The sequence below is a fragment of the Lemur catta genome, chromosome 9 (genome assembly GCF_020740605.2).
Source record: "Lemur catta isolate mLemCat1 chromosome 9, mLemCat1.pri, whole genome shotgun sequence".
NCBI lineage: Eukaryota > Metazoa > Chordata > Mammalia > Primates > Lemuridae > Lemur > Lemur catta.
This window is the reverse complement of record NC_059136.1, coordinates 47,226,853-47,246,308: the sequence shown is the minus strand read 5'-3', so window position 1 is coordinate 47,246,308 and position 19,456 is coordinate 47,226,853.

Here is a 19,456-nt window from a genome sequence, read left to right as displayed (position 1 = left end):
TGGGTGAAGTGAAACAAAACTAGCACATTAGTAAATTAACCTCCTACTCCCCTGTTATTTCATTCTTGTTCCCAAGGCATGGTGTTCCTGCAGCATGCCTGGCGAGTGATGAATGTCATGGTGATGGAGGTGATGTTTCTTGGACAAGGACTCAGCTGTTGCCAAGTTTCCACTTTACTTACTTGCTCCTGGCAACCTAGAGAGTCAAATATGTTCTCACGGCCTTATCTGAGCACATAAGTTGAAATTTTGACAACTGCAGGTTTATTTCCCTGAACTGGACCTCCTTTTCATGGGTGCATCTTCAGCGTTATTACATGAGGGGTGTGAGGTGTGTGTGTGTGTGCGTGTGTGTGTGTCTGTGTGTCTGTGTGTGTGTGTGTATTTTCCTCTGAACTTACTTATTGCTAAGGTTCAACAACAAAATTGAGGGCTCACTTCTCATTGATTGAACTGTTTCTATTGTTTAGTACGTCATACCATGAAATGTAGCTCTTATTTTAATCTATTGCTCCTTCCATCTCTATATTCTCATGATGTCTCTGCTGTGAGGGATGCTTACTGAATTTTTAAAACTTAAGTGGCTTACCTGTTATCTCATGTTATCTTCTGTTAGAAACAGGCAACACATCCTGTCCCAATAAATTTCACTAACAAAATAAATTTTAAAATACATAAAGAGCTAATTATTTAGCTTAAGTATGGCATAGTGTTTAATTTAACTCATCTAACTAAACAAAGAGAAAATAAAGAAATGAATCAAAGGTTCCTCAACATGTAGACCTCATTGTAAGCCATTTTAACATTATTTTAGTTACCTTATGTGTAAAAATTTTGAACAATATATATTAATTTGAAGCAAAGACCTGTAAAATTGTTTTTTAGAATATTTTCAGAAAGAGATTTTATTTCATCAATTGGTTATATTTTATAGTAGGAACCTATGCTTGGCATGTAATTGCTATTAAATGTGTTTATTTTAATAAATGTATCTGTGAAAAACTAACCTTTTCAATTAAAGAACTAGAGATTAGAACTTTCTGATTTCTTATCACTCAGCAGAAACATCGAAAATGTATGTGTGTGTGTTTAACTTATAATATGCTTGTCATAATTATCTCTTTGGATATAATATAAAAAGAGTAGATTGAATTCTGATTCAATGTCTTCAATAATAAGAAGAGACTTTGACTCTCAAGAACCTACAGGTTTTCTATGTGATGTATCACTTTAAAAAATTGTGAAATGTGATACTTAGGTTAAAATTTGAAGCAATTAGGAAAATATTACTAAATACAGAATAATATACTAGAAACACAGTGATTATCATTTTAATTATGAGACTAAAAACATTAAAACTATTTTAACCCACTTAAACAGTAACATAAATTAACTGATGTATATAATTAATGTCTTATTATAAAAAAAGTATTTTCTTTGTGAAATCATGTAATACATATATTCATTTATACAAAAATTCTCTCACATGAAATAAACATTATTATTAAATTTTACGATTTTATTTTCATCTTTAAAGTGAGTGGCATGATTAATCAAATCAACCAAAAGATAACTACAGAAGAAGGTAGTATTATTTGAGGTTTAAATGAAAATACTAAAAATATAAGTAATGATAATTTTGTTATTAATTTGTTTGAAATTGTATAGTTTTCTTTTATTCTCAATTAATTACTGAATTTCTGAAAAATAAATAACTGTGCCTCTTATATCATGGTATCTGATTTATGGTTTGATTTACAGTCTATGTTTAGAATATTTTTATGCTGCTCTGCTATCCATAATGCAATGGACTGAATGTTGTGTCACCCCCAAATTTATATGTTCAACTCCTAACCCTCAATGTGATAGCATTAGAAAGTGGGAACTTTGGGAGATAGTAAGGCTATATGAGGGTGGAGCCCTCACTCTGGGATTAGTACCTTCATAAAAAGAGACCCCAGAGAACTCTCCCTCCATGTGAGGATACAAGAATAAGACAATTATTTGCAACCGCAAAGAGGGCATTCACCAGAACATGACCGTGGTGATACCCTGATCTTGAACATGCAGCCTCCACAACTGTGAGAAATACATCTCTAGTATTTATGAGCTGTTCAGTCTATGATATTATTATAGCTGCCTGAAGTGACTAGGACACATAGCAAATGTTTCAAGCTTTCTCTCTCTCTTTGCCTCTCTTTCTTACTCATAATATAGCTGTACCAGTTTCCTAACCCAAACAAAGTATACTTGGGATTATTGCAGTTGTATTGGTACTAAATATTCCATTTTCTCTATGTTGCCTTTTCTTTGACCATTGTGGTTACAAGCTGCATGTTTTCCCCATCTCTCCTCTCTGGCTGGCATAGCCTATGCATATTTCTTAATGAAATGCTACTGCTTTGCAAATAAGGTAGATCATGAGTTACCACTGATTTTTAAAAAAATCACACGAGTACAGATATTAGAAGGTATTTATTGCCTAAATTCACTAATCTATGAAGCCTTTTTAGAAGACTATCCTTTTTGCTTCTGTAAACCTATTGTCTCTGGAGCTATACGGCTTCTTCTGTGACTAAACTCTTTATATGTGTAGGGATTGACAAAATGATAGTTTTGTGTACCTCATAGATACTTAAGAGTAAAATAATCATAAATATTCTTTCAATATGGTATTACCTTATGCTAGATAATATTTTAAAAATTCGCACTGCATTGCTTTAACTTTGTTCTTTTAATAAAAATGTGCAACCTTAGTAAAACAGTATTCTGTGTATACAATATACAAGATAGGATGTCTAAATACCCATAACTGAGAAAGAAGGTTAATTTATCAACTATATCAATAAAAGTTATTTAGTTGAAAAGATCAATATCAATAATCCTGGTATTTGCTTGTGTTGCTATACTTTGAGAGTAGAAAAAATAGTTCCAACTTTGGTTAGAGTTACATAATACCGAAAAGATCAAAACATGTTGAGTAGAAAATGATAGTTTTACCTACAACATTTATGTCAGTTTAACAGCAATTGGTAATCAAAGACCACTCATCCAGAGTTTAACTCCAATGTACTTTTGCAAGGTCTCATATCAGAGAGGTGAAAAGAAAATCTTTTTGTAAACAAAAGTAGAAGTCCATAAAAGGAAATTGTTTGAGACGGTGGAAAAAGAGAATAATGAATAACCTTTTAAAATATCAAAAATACAAAACCAAAAGAAAAAAACAGTGAACTGTTACATAAAGGAAAAGATTTTGAGGCATATTTAATAAAATATGAAGTGATTCAAAACAAAGCCCACTTGACATTAGGTGAACATCTGCATTACCTGTGTTGGAATCATTTCATTAAGGCAAATTGTCTCTGATAATCTTTTCTGTCTTTTGATATTTCTCTTTGTCTTTCATTTCCTGCTGCTTTTGCTCCTTTTAACCTACTGTGGTTGTCTGATACTTTGATATTTTCAAAATATTATTTATAAAAGTCTTTCTTGGGGGAAAATATGATTCAAAAAATCAGAATATGAAAAAGAGACAACAGATATTTAAAATCTATTAATTGAATACATCGTAGGATAGGAACTTTGCTAGGGCTGATGAATGAAACATTCTCTCTCTTATCATCTGGGTGAACATAGAGCACTGTCACAACAGAGGAGAGGTATATTCGTAAGCCTGGAGATAAAAAGATGTGTCATTTTAGCTGAGATTTGAGAAATTAGTTTGTATTTAAAGTAACATAATTAAAATCTATCATGATTTGTACAATAATATTAGATGTCATAACTGAACTTTACATTTAACAAGTCTAAAATAGGCCTTAAATTCTCAGAATGTTTTCATTCCTAGCCAGTTGTTTTTTCCCCAAAGCTAGAAACACTCATCTATCATTTCTCTCCCTTCCCCTTCATACTCCTCCATCCTGTCCTATCTCAGAGAGTCTTATCTCTTCAACTTCCCAAATATATCTCCAATTCAACCATTTTTATCATCTTCAATGATGTCTGCTCCAAATGCCATAATTCAGACCTGAGCTATTGCTATAGTATTTCTGCTGAACAATCTGATTCTACGCCCTCTCTTTTCCATTTATTTTCTACCCAGCAATATCTTTAAAATACAAAGCAAAGGATAACACGCCTCTGCTATCACAATTAGGAAAAAAATACAATCTCCTCACTAGGCCCATAAAGCTCTACAAGATCTGAGCCCATCACCTCTGCAGGCTCATCATATACAAGTCTTCTGTTTGTTCACAGTACTCCAGTGACCTTGGCCATTCCATCACTTATGCCTAACAAAATTCATCCTGATTGGGGTTTTAATCCTATGCCATGAATACTGTGCCCACATCTTCACATAGATGTCTTTTTGTTTTCATTCAAGTGTTCACTGAGATGTAAGTATCTATTGTTTAGAGGATTTGCATGATCACACTAAAGTAGTCTCCAGAGGCTGAGCCGCTGCTAAGCAAGTACTCTTATTTATTTTCATTTTATAAAATTCCTTTCTTATTTCCTCCTTTCCTCCCTTCCTTCCTTCTTTCCTGATTGTGGTGGTAGATATATGACTCCATGCATTTCGCAAAACCCATAGAGTCATACACCTTTTTTTAGTTCATTTTGTGCTGGCTATAACAAAATACCAATCCCACATACAGTTAATTTATAATGAACAGAAATTTATCAGCTCACAGTTCTGGAGGCTGGGAAGACTTAAATCATGTCACTGGCAGGTTTGGTGTCTGGTGAGGCCATTCTCTTCTTCCAAGATGGTGTCTTACATGCTGCATGCTCCAGAAAGGAGGAAAGCAGGAGCCTCACATGGCAGAAGGTGGAAGGCCAAGAGAGAGCAAGAAGGAGCCTGAACTTGCCCTTTTATAATGGTACCAATCCCACCCATAAGGATGGAGCCTTCACAGCCTAATCACTCACAAAGTCTCGCCACATAATACTGTTACAATGGCAATTAAAATTCAACATGAGTTTTAGAGGGGGCAAAACATTCAAATCATAGGGCACATCAAACAGTATATTTTATTCTATATATATTAAGAATAAATAAGTAAATAAAACAAAATGTACTATGGACAGCTCTTGGAGTATTTTCATGCAGGGACTGACCTATCTACTTTATATTTCAAAAAGAGCACTTGGAAATGGGTGGAGAATGAAGCAGGAATGGGCACTGTGGCAGAACAGACAATCAGGAGACCAGCTGAAAGACTATTTAAGCAGTAAAGGCAGAGATATTGAAGGCTTGGGTGGTGATAAGCAATGAAAAGTAGAGAAGTGAACTGATACATTTTGGAGTTTGAGTGCCAAACTCATGCCATTCATCATGTTGATGAATGAAACGCATGTACAAGGTTATATAAAAAAGGAATCAAAAATGAATATACTTATTTTTTTGTTCAATCTTTTGCATTATATTGTTTGTTATGTCTTTTCCCTGCATTATAATCTATTTTCAAGGAGAGAGGTGAAGGGTGAGAGGTAGTGAGCCCTTGCATAGTGGTTGGCATTGTTTTCTACTTCATCCTTTCAAACAATAGACTTATCTACTTTTCACCTCTTTTTCTTTTTGAGAACTTGCTCCCATTCATTTCATTTTCAAGGTACTAGGGACAGTTAATTGAACATTTAGCAGCATTCTAGGCTTTCATAGTTCTTTCATTATTGTTTGGTATGGCTACTGGTGACTAATGAACCTGAATGGTCTCCAATTTGAGGCTTGTACTTAATTTCTTTTTTCAATTAGAAAATTCTACCTAGAGGACTTTGAAGTATTTTGAAATCATCCAAATTTTCACCGAGTTTTCACTCATTATTCTTGGTTTGATAGTTTGATATGTGAGATGATGGCTACTGTGCAATTTAAAGTCTCTGCCTCCTCTTTGTTTGATTTCACTCTAACCTTCTTTGTGAATTTTAGTGCTATAACAGAAATTCTAGTTTACTGGTTTTAGGTAATATTTTATACCAGTGCAAGGACAGATTTTTGAGGCAGCATACCAAAGGCATTTGACACTCATTTTCCCATAGCTATTTCATTTGAAAGTTGGTAGGAAATTCAAAAGAAAAAAGTTTATGCATGGTGATATTCAGGGATAAAGACCAATCCCATTAGATTCATGAATAGGTTTTGCAGTTGGTTGTTTTTCTTGTTTCTCTCTGCAGTGTCAGGTTGCTAACTCTCCAACCTCATATCTCATGTCCTAGTTAAGGAGATAGCAGTCATGGGAAAGAGCAGTGTCATACAATTGTGGTAAGGCAGAAAGAACTGAGACCTTAAGTTTAAGGGAAGCTGGATGTTCTGCTGCCTTCCTCTACTTGAATACCAAATATTTTTTTGATATGAACCTTCAAGATCGAAATATTCCTCTTAGACTATGAGTATTAAAACATTTTGTTTGAAAAAATATTTTGCATGCCTTGATGCAGTAACTACAGGGTTATTTCTACTGATATGACATAAATAAATACTGTTGTATCCAAGACCATTCAAAAACTGGAGACATTCCAAATTTAGGGATATGCATTAACACTGTGTAATTTTTATTAAATGCTGTTTATACAGAATGGGTCTGAGAATTCAAAAATAATAAAGTTTTAGATTATGCAGATTCTTTGAGACTAACACTTACAGTTTGGTGTAAAAATGAGAAAAATAGAATTTTTTTAACCTTAAAAGACTTGGAACTTGATGAGATAGGGAAAGGTTTTCATTTTATCTCTCCCTTTTGTGAGGATGAGAATAACTTCCCAGACTTTCTTTCATGGCTACAATCCACCAACACTTACTCCAAACACATAAGTAAATGACCTCAAATTTTTATTTTGGCTATATTAATACCAAAAGTAACTTCATAGTATTCTTAAGAAAAAATTATACCTAACTCATGGTGTTTTATGAGTTGAAAATTTCTATTCATTATCACTTTTAGTATCTACATTTTTATTCTCTCCATTTCTATTTTTATCATCATTGATCCTGACTGACCAAAATAATACATTTTGGCTCTGTTATCTTCCTCCCACTTCAGAATTCTAGAGTAATAAAGTATATTATGTTTATTTTTCTAAAAACGTATATTTCTAATCACATTTGTTCTCAGAATGTTCCAACCAGTCCACATTGTTTTGCCTTTCCATGCCTTGTTCTTTCTGGCTAGAATAATTTCTCCCCTCATTTCTGCAGCTTCCCAAGCCCACTTTTTCTCCAGTGAGGCCCTGCACAAGTATGCACTTCTCTGAAAACATCATTATCTTTATGCTATCAGTGAGCTTTTGTATTTGCTTCTCTTAAGCTCCCATCCCAGTATATTGAGTAATGATTTGTTTGCTGTCTGAATCCTCTACTAGATTGCAGGTGATTTCATCTCTCACAGTGTACTGCACTTAGCAGACATTCAAAAAGTGTTTTGAATGATTGCAGGAAAAAAATAAGTAAATTGTTACAAGAACTAGTTTGTTTGAAAAAATTGAGGAGACACAATCAACCACAGAAGTCATCAGTTTGCTGCCCTATTGGCTGTATATTAAATTAAATTGCCAGCACTTTGTGGGAGGAAAAAAAAAAAGCAAAAAACTGGATGGTCGTTACAATAATCTAAAAATTAAATATATGAAAACTTGCTTTGGGCAGTCATCTTCTGGGACTATTCTGTGGTCATGTCCTTAACATGATGTCAATGAAGAAAGCCACACAACCTTGCCCTACCTGATGGGAAAAAGGAATTATATCATGCTTATAATTCTATCCTAATATACAAGTTCATTAAAAGCCAAGCAAGAATGTATTTCAACCTTTCAAAGGATTCTCTGATCAATCTAAAATAGCATGCATGAGAAGGGATTCACTTACAAAGAAAATTGTCATTTTATAGTTATTAGAAATGAAAGCTCTAGGTCATTTAAAGTATAAACTTCTATTTCCCCAAACTTTTAGCTTTTATGAAGTTTAGAAGTTTAATTAATCTGTCCTCATTATTACTTCCAATTTTTTTTCTTCCCTGTTTTATTTCTGATTATAAATGGATGAAGAAAAGCAATACCATGAGTTAGGTCTTTATTCTTTTTCTTTTACTTTAAGCAATGGATAATCCACCTGGGGATATGAATCACACACGATAAGACAATTCAAACTGCCTATAAGTTGACATTCAGAGGTAGGCACTCTATTTAATAGCACTTACTTTTTATAAACTGAATCCTTCCCTCACATTCTCACCTTATTTCTACAAATATTTATTGAATATCTTATACATGCAAATTGCTCTATCAGGAAGAGCATTGACAACATTTTAGGCAGAAGTAGAAAACTCAAAAATCTCTTTTGATATCTCGATCCATACTAGTTTAGAGAAAGTTTTGTGCTGTCAATTAGTCATTGTGCAGATTGACGGGGTTTGGAGAACTACAGAGAACTAATTAAAGTATTAGTATAAGAAGATAACTTTCACTTTACATAGAGAAAACTTAAAACTCTCAATCAAAATTCTAAGCAAAACCAAAGGGGAAGGATAAGCAAAAAAAAAAAAAAATAGTAAAACATTTTGAGAAAAATATTTGTTGAAGTCTTTCAAAAGTAATTAAAAAAATTATTTCTAATAATGGAGGCATATTATAACTCAAATGTTGAAAATGTAGAAATAATTACACTTCTGTATACACATTGGTATTTAATATTTTTATACATAACTATCTGTACGTACAGATAGAGTTTTATATAGGTAAATAGTCAATTGTGCATTTGGAATTGTATTGAGGAACCATCAGAATTATGAGTATTGATTTGTTTTATTCACTCGTGGTTAAAACTTCTCCTGAACTATGCACAGTCTCCTCTGTAATGACTTGGTTATTAGGGACAAGGACTTATTAGTGTGACATGCATTTACAAAACTGACTTTTAATTAATATTAAATAAAATAATACATTATTAAATCAAAATAAATCTAATTACCTTTTGGAGGGATGTCACCCTTGAGTTTGGCTTTATTAGTCATATGTTATGGTATTTTTGGAAAAATACATGGATTAGTAATGAGTTTAAATTCAATACTGAGCTTTGGCATTTCCTAGATGTATGACTTAAAGAATAATCTGAAAATCTCAATTTCTTTTTCAATACATGTGTACAGTGAAATTGAAATCTTACACAAATATTATAAAATGATATATGTTCAAGCATTCTGTAAACTGTAAAGAACTATTTAAACCCACCATTAGCTATCTGTTTTTCTTGCAGTATGCATTGGGAATCGCATGCTTGTAGATTTTCCATTTCCACTTGTTAGATAGAAACAGTAAGTTCATCCATTATTGTGAATGCAGATGTTAGGAGGAGGCTTAGAAATGGAGACTTCAAAGATATTAGGAATCCAAATATATAAAATTTAATGAAAATGGAATATTTAAATATTTCAGAGATAAGTATTAGCATACTCTTTTTAAACTCCTAAATTCTGTTTATTTTTATCAACTTTGCAAATATCCACCTCATTCAACACAAATGGTAATACATCCTAGACTCTCACACGTCAGAAGAGTAAGTGTGGATCATAGTGTTTTACTACTACCATAACCACAAGTTGAAGGGAATCATCAAGCCTGGGAAATGATCTAGTTCTTGATAGATTTGATAGTAAACTGGAGTTGAATATATATGTGTGTATATATATGTATTTATATTTATATTTTCGTATCTATGTCATTTTACCTCTAGGTATTAAAATAATCTTGATTTATACTTTTTTAGCTGAGAGATTCGGTAGAAAAGAGTTACAAATGAAAAAGAGTTACATTATATTTCACATGCAAAGGAATGAGTAGGACATTTTGCTCGAAGGTGTGTCTGGACTGGGTAAGGTCCATGCAGATAAGGTAGTGAGGGATTCAAATTGAAATTAAATGGATAGTAAAAGTGGTTGAAGCTTTTGCACATCATCAACAAAGCAGTTATTGTACAGGTTAAGTTTCTAAAATTCTTCCTTCCCTCCATACTTCAGTTCTTTTGAACTGCTCACAATTACCAATCCAATGCCTTTTGAAACTGTCTGAAATACATTCTTTCTGAAACTTCCTTTTTACATTTGGTCAGTGCCAACGTTTTTTTTTATTTTAATATTTCATTATTTTCATAATATTTGGTATTACATCTATAAAATGTTTCTTATGGGTGTTTCATCAGTAAGACTCCATATATATTTTATCTTTAGACTTCCAAATCCTATATTATGATGCTTAGCATTTAGAAGATAACATATAAAACTTTTCTGGAATAAATAACTTTATTAATTAATGCCATTTTTGAAGGCAACACTATTTTTCATGGGGGTGCCTTATCTTGTTTATAAATAGTATGTAATAATTGAAATATATGCCATATATAAATTTAAATTGGAAATGATGATATGTAATTTTTACATGGTTACTGGGTATAAAATCCATTCCAATTTAAAACCACTGGAATGGTTTTATCAGGTTTTGATTTCCCATATTGTTTTATCAAAACATTCTATTTCAGGAATCATGAACTTTATTGTACAAAAATTTTAGAAAGTCAGACTGTAATAAGTAGCTCAAGTGATTTACTTAATTTTGTCTAGCTGTTGGAATGTAAATATTTATTTTACAGGAATATTTTTATGTGAATTTATTATCATTCTCTTTGTATGTATTTTTCACACTATGAAATTGCTATTCATAAAACTCTTTGCTTTGGTCCACCATAATATTATTAGACTTTGCCAGAGTGTTTCACTTGTTCTTTAGGTATTGATTATTCCCCTTTGTGGAACCCAATTTATGCCAAAAATGTACTACTTTAAAAATCATTGCATTAAGATATGCAGGTAACGTCTCAATTTCCTCATCATTTTAAGTATCTACTTATGATTTCTGCAATAAAATAAAGTCACATCTGAAAAAAGTAACTGAAAGTTTGAAGGGAAAAAATACAATAGAAAGCTGCAAAGAATAATAATATGTTAATAAATTGTCCACAAAGAATACCGTAAGCAGCAGTGATGAAAACAATAATAGGGCCAATTGCATAGTAAAAAGAAAAAGCACAGAGAAGGTCAAAAACACAGCTTGCTTTCATTCTCGGCTGGTAATTTTCCATTAGGCTCCTACACACACCATTGCCTTCGATATATTTAGGACGTGGATTATTCAAGGTGTGGTATAGCTGGTTATACATTCTGAAAAGGGCTTTGCTGTGCTTTAAATAAAGCAATTGATCAGCCGTTGACTGGTAGGGCAAACTTTCTGACCATGTTCACCCATTCATTTGACAAATATTTATATGCCTATTTTATCTGGAAGCAGCTGTAAACCACATAGCCTCTGTTGTTAAGGAGATTTCTGCATTGGGATGATTGCTTTTAGTCTGTTACTTGCTGTCCCTTCCTTTTGTAGCCAAGAGCAGTATTAATGAAATGGCTTTCTGCCCAAGGGAAGGAATCCTCTGTTTCAACTAAGCTAATCAGGCTAAAAGGACTTAGACCTTGACATCATCAAAATTTTTCTTGTTGGAAAATGTTTTTGTTTTGTTTTGCTTTGTTTTTCTTTCTGTCTGTGAAATTCTACAAGGTTCGTTGTCAAATTTCAGTGGTTCAGGTAATCATATAATAAACTTGGTAAAAAAATTCAAATTTTTAAGGTCTACCTTCAAAGATTTTTATTTAGTTGACTCTAGGCTGATGGTCAGAAATAGGTATCTTTAGTGGCAGAGGTGAATCCTATGTGAATGGTCCATAATCCATGTTTTTGAGAAAATCAAATCTTAATTTCAGATTATGAAGTTTGTGTAGATTTGTAAATAATATTTCTGGGTTTAAAAGTTATTGTTATTTGTTTCCCCCCTTCTTGGGATTTGGAACACTTTTATCTTGTGACAATTTCTTGTCTGATTATGAGATACTTCTTTACAAAGTTTGTACACTCTCTCCCCTCTCTCTCCATTCCTCTTTCCCTCTCATGAATTCTTTTATAGCTCAAGAATATCATCCCAAAGAGAAATTAAACATATACGATTTTGATTGCATAAAATAACACTAAAAAATAACACTGAATGTGGTAGCTGGAAAAGCATGAAAATGAGAAAAAAATTGCAGAGAAAGTCTCTAAGTTTTACAGTTTCAAGTTGGACAGTGGTAGAAGCCAAAAAAGTTTGTTTTCAACACTGAACCTGCAAAGTCATGACAAATACAAAGGATTTGGAATGTCAGCACCTTGAATAACCCAGGTTGTCTGAATTGTAGTCTCTTTCTTAAAAGTCATTTTTTCCTTTCTGTTGAAGTTCTGCTTCCCTCTCTGTGGATAAAATGTTCTAAGTTTGGTATGACCTAGCTAATTTTTCTCTGTGGTCTTACAGATTCAGGTCAACTACAGGTGCTATAGGAATTTCTAGATTTATACAAATTACCATTTCTCTCCAAGTATCATGTCTCTAAAAGACAGATATTCATGTCTATCTGTGATATTCCTTCTAAAGACATGGATTTCTTAGAGTTTCTCGAACTTTGAAAGGAATGAAACTCATAAACAGAGTTACTGGTCAACTTACAGAGGGCTAATAATGTGAGGTATATAACCTTGATTTGGCAGCAAAACCCAAAAAAGTCAGCACATAGGTTTCCATGCCAGTGTATGCTATTATCATCTTCCCTAATTTGTTATAATCACTTATATACAGTCATTTAGTAATAAGCTCTGACAAATAAAAAGAATTGAAGTGCATTATTTTAAAAATAAAAATATTCAGAATGAATTCTACATATTGTGAAGTTTCTGAATAGATGGCTACATATTTTTTCTTTCCATTACTTTTAGTGTAATGAGAGAATTTACATACGTTTACTTAAGGAGTTAGCAGTACTAAACCAAGAAAAAGAAAATTTACCACCAGTTTTGCTATTTCCAAAAAAAAAAAAAATTACAAATTATTTCAGGAAAATTTATTGCTGTGGGTAATTTACTATATTTAACTCTATTTAAGTTGCCCAAATTGCTGTTTTTAGAATGTTCTCTTTTGAGAGATAGTAATCCGGGTGACAATTCAACTTGTTTCAATCTCTAAATCAGCTCTATCTCAGCAGTTCTTGATTTATACTGAAAAAAAAAAAAAAAAAAAGCCAAGAAGTAATGGACTTAACTGAAGCATGAGTGATGTAGGTTAGATAGGGAGAAGAAGAAATTCTTGACAATAGGATTTTAAAACCTTGGAATGTTTTCCAGAGGGTAGTTATACAATCTCTCCTTGATTGAGGTTTTTAAAAATAATGTATACTTTATATCTTTCAGTGATGGTTCTAGGACTTTCTTTACTGAATAAAGATGCTCTTGAATATGCCCTTAGTAGGTATAGGATTCTACAATTTTTATAAACTAATATTTTGTATTTAAGAGAAATTAATTTTCCCTATTAGCTCTGAAAGTAAATATATAATTTACTAGAAATTACTGAGTTTGCAAGTTAATAAAATTTAAGTTGAAAAAAATTTAATATTATTTCTGATATACTCTATTTGGTAAGTGATTTTGTTTTTCAAAAGAAGCACTTAAATGTTAGAATTACTAACATGGTTTTTATAACTGATCATGGGAAAAACATATCATTTGTATTTTTTTCTCAACTGCAATTCACATAAGAGAGAAATTCTCTATTGTGATTCTTCTGAACTATAAAAGATGCAAATCTACAAAATCTTATTTAATAATTACTTTGATACCCTGATTAGAATTTTAAATAACTGTAGTAAAAACATATAATCAAGGTATTTTCTCTTCCAGAATATATTTGTTTAGAGGATTGTCATCATTTTGGGATTTAGGAATTTACAATAAAAATAGTGCTGAATGAGATGATCTCTAAAGTTTATTTAAGCTCCATGATGCTCTCATTATTTGAAAGTATGGACAGAGTCAAGAATTATGTGGAGAGAACTGGAAATTTCTACTCCTCCCTTCAATGAATATACTGCTTCATATTGATAAAAGTATACATGAAGTAGCAAATTTTAAACGTAGAAATTGCTAATTTTCTATTCTATTCACTAAATGAACACCATATACTTGAGTTTATTGTTCATGTAATTTAGAAACTGTGGGACTTAATGTTACCCAATCAAATTTTCTACTGCTAATTATCCAATGTGATACTTCATTTTTCTCTAAGAGCATTCAGATAATTAGAATTTTTCCAAAATGTATTTCTTTTTTTTAAATTTCAGAATATTATGGGGCTACAAACATTTTGGTTACATATAATGTTGGAACAAAAGACAAAGATGCAGAGATTTTTTAAACATTGAAATGTATAATTTATAAGAATGATAAGTCAAGACATAAAATTAATTCAGGTAATAGTTAATGAGCAAGGCATTGTGAGAATGATACAAAGGGCATAAGAAACATGAATTTCTCCCTGCCCCCCACCAAAAAAAAAAAGGTAGTAGATAAACTGTCCCTCCAAGCCTTCTATTTGTTGAAAGGGAGGGTATAGTAGGATTCTTACTGGGGCAAACCATGTGTATAAGATAAGGTAGGAGGTACATTGTCAGAGACTGGTGCTATTATGTTTTTATCAGAAATAATATATTATTTTCCTTCTGTATTTAAAGGTAACTTCCCATTGTTTTGTGAGTTTCCTTTACACTAGATTGTCCACCTACTAGGCAGATGAAACAATTTATTGGGAGATGAGAGAAAATGTGCTCACTGAGATCCGAGACCATGATATAATATATTTTTTATCATCTTGCTCTTCAAAGGAACTAAAGGTTTGTTAGAATTGATCATAAAACTAGAATATATCTACATCCATTGTAATTCAAATGGGGCCTTAAATCTCTAAATCTCTTTTTGGTAACTCACATACAAGACAGTGATAGTGGTAAAGGCTAAGGCTGTTGCCTTCAGTGAAAATTTGGACAACTCAAATGGTTGTGGCAGCTCCAGCTCCCTTAGATGTATGCAGCACTTTTTTTTTCTTGACACTGAGAGTCTCCAGAAAGACTTCCCATGAAAGAAAAGAAAAACAAACAAATAAAAAGGAGTTCTCTTATTTAGAGTGCTATTTTAAATGTCAATATTCAAGCATTAATTTTCAACTAAAGAGATACAACAGAGATGCCTCAAGGACCTTTAAGAGAGAGTAAAACACATGGGATTTGATGTGTCTTGTGAACTCTGTTAAACAGAATGCTATATAGTGTTTGGGAGTTCTGAGGATCATTAGAACTTCATATATAAATCAATTTATAGAAGTTCTTTATAAACCTGGATTATGAGTCCTTTGTCAGATATGTGTTGTAAATATTTCCTCCAAACTATGGCTTGCCTTTTCATTTTCCTATCAATTTATTTTGATAAAAACAATTTTTAAATTTGGTGAAGAGAAGTTAATAAATTTTTCTTTTATGATCAGTGCTTTTGCATTCTGTGTAAGAAATCTTTACCAATTCCCAGGAGGAGAAATTTCAGTAGGTTAATATTATTTTTTTTCCACACAAATATTTAGTTGTTGAAAAGACTTTCCTGTACCCGTTAAATTACATTTGTACCTTTTCTAAAAATTATATGTCCATGAAATGTATGGCTCTATTTCTATACTCTCTATTCTGTTCTGTTTCTCTGTTTATCTTTACGGCAGTGCAACCAAGTTTTGACTGTGATTGTAATATTTCCAAATAGAAGTTATACAAGCAGTGAGAAACACATAAAAAGATGTTCAACATTGTTTTCGTAAAATAAATATAAATTAAAAACACAATGAGATCTCATGTTATAGCCCTAGAAAATCTAAAGTTAAAAGACTAACAATACCAATTGTTGAAGAGGATGAGGAGAAACTGGAATTCAAACACATTGCTGAGGGAGGGTGTCAAATTGTTAAACCACTGTGCAAAACTGTCAGGTTCTACAAAGTTAAATAAATACCTACTTTAAGATCCAACAATTCCAATCCTAAGTATTTGAAGAAAAAAATAAAAAAGAAACATATCCATAGGATGCATTAAGGACTGTTCACTTTAGCTTTATTCAATGTAGCAAATTATTGTAAGCAACACAAGTATCCATCAATAAAAGAAAAATTAAACAAATTTGGTCTACTTATACAATACAATACTACTAAAAATTAGAAAGAACAAACTAATAATAATTAGTAATATATGGGGAAATAAAGATGAATCTTGAATACATTGCACTCAGCAAAGAAGCCAGACCTAGAAGTATAGACAATATTATCTCAGATGAACTCAACAGCTTTTATGTGGCAGCCACTGGAGAAAGATAGACAGAAAAGATTATGAGGGGATTTTCTAGGGAAAAGGCTGTCTTCTATATCTTCATTGAAATTTTGGTTTTAAAGCTGTATATATTTGTCAAAATACTTTTCACTATACCTTTAATATTTGTGCTTTTACTTTATTATATCTCAGTAAAAATGCACATACATATAGTGGTTTTTACTATAAAAACTATTTTATATACTCTTATATACAAGCTTTCAAGGGTTAGTCACAAGATTTTGAGTGATAATTAGATTTAGTTGTATTTTAAATATTTAAACAACCTGAATTTCCTAATAACTCAAGTGACCCATCACATTGCAAATTATGTAGAAACTCTGGATTCTTGCCCATTGCAGTCTCTGCTACACCAAGAATGCATCTCAGATTAATTCTGTAGTCTAGAATATCTCAAAGCAGCTCTATGGATACAGCATACAGAGGCAATAATGGCAAAGGCTCTGAAGTTACACTGCCTTAGTTTAAAACCTGGCTACATCACTCATTAGCAGTGAGATGTGGGAAAATTATTTAGCCTTTCAAATCTTTGGTTTCTTTCCTTGTAATAAAAGGTATAATTATTATGGCTCTATCATTTGATTGCTGTGATTATAAAAGACATGTTACTGGTAAAATGTACTTACTACACTATTTGTCATATAAGTGATCATTAACATTACTGAATGTCATAATATTAATTATATTTTAATAATTGTTGCTATATATTAATTATATTGGTAATAAAATTATTACTAGTTTTAATATAGAGACAACTTTACAGGGGAGAAGATGGGTAAGTCACCTCCTAGGAGGACAGATTAAGACAGGAACTAAATGTAGTCTCTGTGTAACATCAGGGCATAAAATTCAGGAAACAAAAAGCCAAGGTAGGAATTATACAAACAGATTGTATCTATTGCTCGTATGTGCACATGACCATCAAAGTACAATTCTTTCACCCACATAGGCAGGCTGTCAGTATCTCCCAGGAAACACATACTATCCTGTCTTTGTCACAAAAAGCAGCACTTGATCACCTTGATGATAGACAGTAATGATGAGGTTAGATAGCAGAAAAAGAACTGGGTGACAAACAGGATAGAACAGGGCACAGACATGTTTTTAATGATAGGGTTTACCTTTTTAGTTTCACCGACATTTCCTAGGCAAAGAGTAATGGCATTTTGCCATGGCTATATTGTGCCCAACTTTATAATTTATTTGCTTTAATAAACAGATTTCATCTTTGGAACAGTTTTAGATTTACAGAAAAATTGAGCATGTAGCACAGGCTTCCCATATACTTACCTCCTCCCAACAGTTTCCCTGATTATTTATATCTTGCATTAGAGTGGTATGTTTGTTATAATTAATGAATCAATATTGCTACATTATTACTAACTTAAGTCCATTGTTTACATAAGGTTTACTCTTTTTGTTGTACAGTTCTATGGATTTTGATGCATAATGTAATATATTCACCATTACAGTATCATAAAAAATAGCTGCATTGCACTAACCTTTGCTTCACCTTTTCACTTTTACCCTCACTCCTGCCAAACACTGATAACCATTGGTATCTTTACCATCTCTATAGTTTGCCTTTTCCAGAATGTCATAGAGTTGGAATTTGGAATTATACCATAAGTAGTCTTTTCAGACTGACTTCTTTCATATAGTAATATGATTTTAAGATTCCTGTAGGTCTTTATGTAGCTTGATAGCTCATTGCTGAGTAGTATTCCATTGTAAGGATTTACCACAGTTTGTTTATCCATTCACCTATTGAAGGACATATTATCTACTTTTAGTTCTTGGCAATTATGAATAAAATTGCTTTTAGCATTCTTGCGCAGGTTTGGGGATTTGCATAAGTTTTCAGTTCACTTAAGTATATACCTAGAAGTGTTATTGGTGGGTTTTATGTCAATACTATGGTTAGCTTTGTAAGAAATTGCCAGACTTATTTTCCAAAGTGGCTGTACCATTTTGCATTCCCCTGAGAAATAAATGAAAGTAGCTATTGCTCCACATTATTAATCACAATTTAGTATTTTTTAATTTTTTAAATTTTATTTTTTAATCTTTTTTTTTAAATTTTAGCCATTCTAATGGTATATAGTAGTGTCTCATTGTTTTAATTTGCAATTTCTTGCTAATGTGTGTTGATTAGTATTTTTCTGTATGTTTATTTGCCAACTGTGTATCTTCTTTGGAGAGGGTGTATTCATATTTGCCAATTTTTAAAATTGTGTTATTTTCTCATTGTAGATATTTAAGATTTTTTTGAATATTTTGGATACAATCCTTTATGAGATATATGATTTACAAATATTTCCACCCAGTCTGGCTTGTTTCTCCATTCTCTTGTGTCTTTTGTATCACAGAAGTTTCAATTTTGAATGAAGTCTGATTTATCAATTTTTTTCTTTCTTGGATTTTATTTGCTGTTGTATTTATTATTTTTTTATGTTTTTTATTTTTTAATTTAAATTTTTAATTGACAAATAATTGTATATATTTATGATGCACAGTGTGATGTTTTGATACATGTATACACATTGTGGAATGATTATATTAAGCTAATTAGTATATTTATTACTTTACACACTTATTTTTTGTAGTGAGAATATTTAAAAATCTTAACAATTTTAGTATATATAATGCATTATTATTAATTATTTTCACCATGATGTGCGCTAGATCTTGAAAACATATTCCTCGTGTCTAACTGAATCTTTGTACCTTTTAATCATTTTCCCATTCTCCACCTCCCCCCATCGCAGCCTCTGGCACTCTCTACTTTTATAAATTTGATTATTTTATATTCAACACGTAAGTGAGATCATGTATTTATCTTTCTTTGCCTGGCTTATTTACTTAGCATAATGTCTTCCAGGTTCATTCATGTTGTCACAAATAGCAGAACTTCCTTCTGTTTCAAGGCTGAATAGTATTTCATTGTGTATATATACCACATTTTCTTTATCAATTCATCAATTTATGGACACTCGAGTTGATTCCATATCTTAGCTATTTTTAATAAATATACAAATAAACATTACATGACATTACATTTATAAGTTGATGCTACTGATTACTTTTTAATGACCCAACATGCCCCTTTTATTTTTCTGGGAATATTGATTGATCAT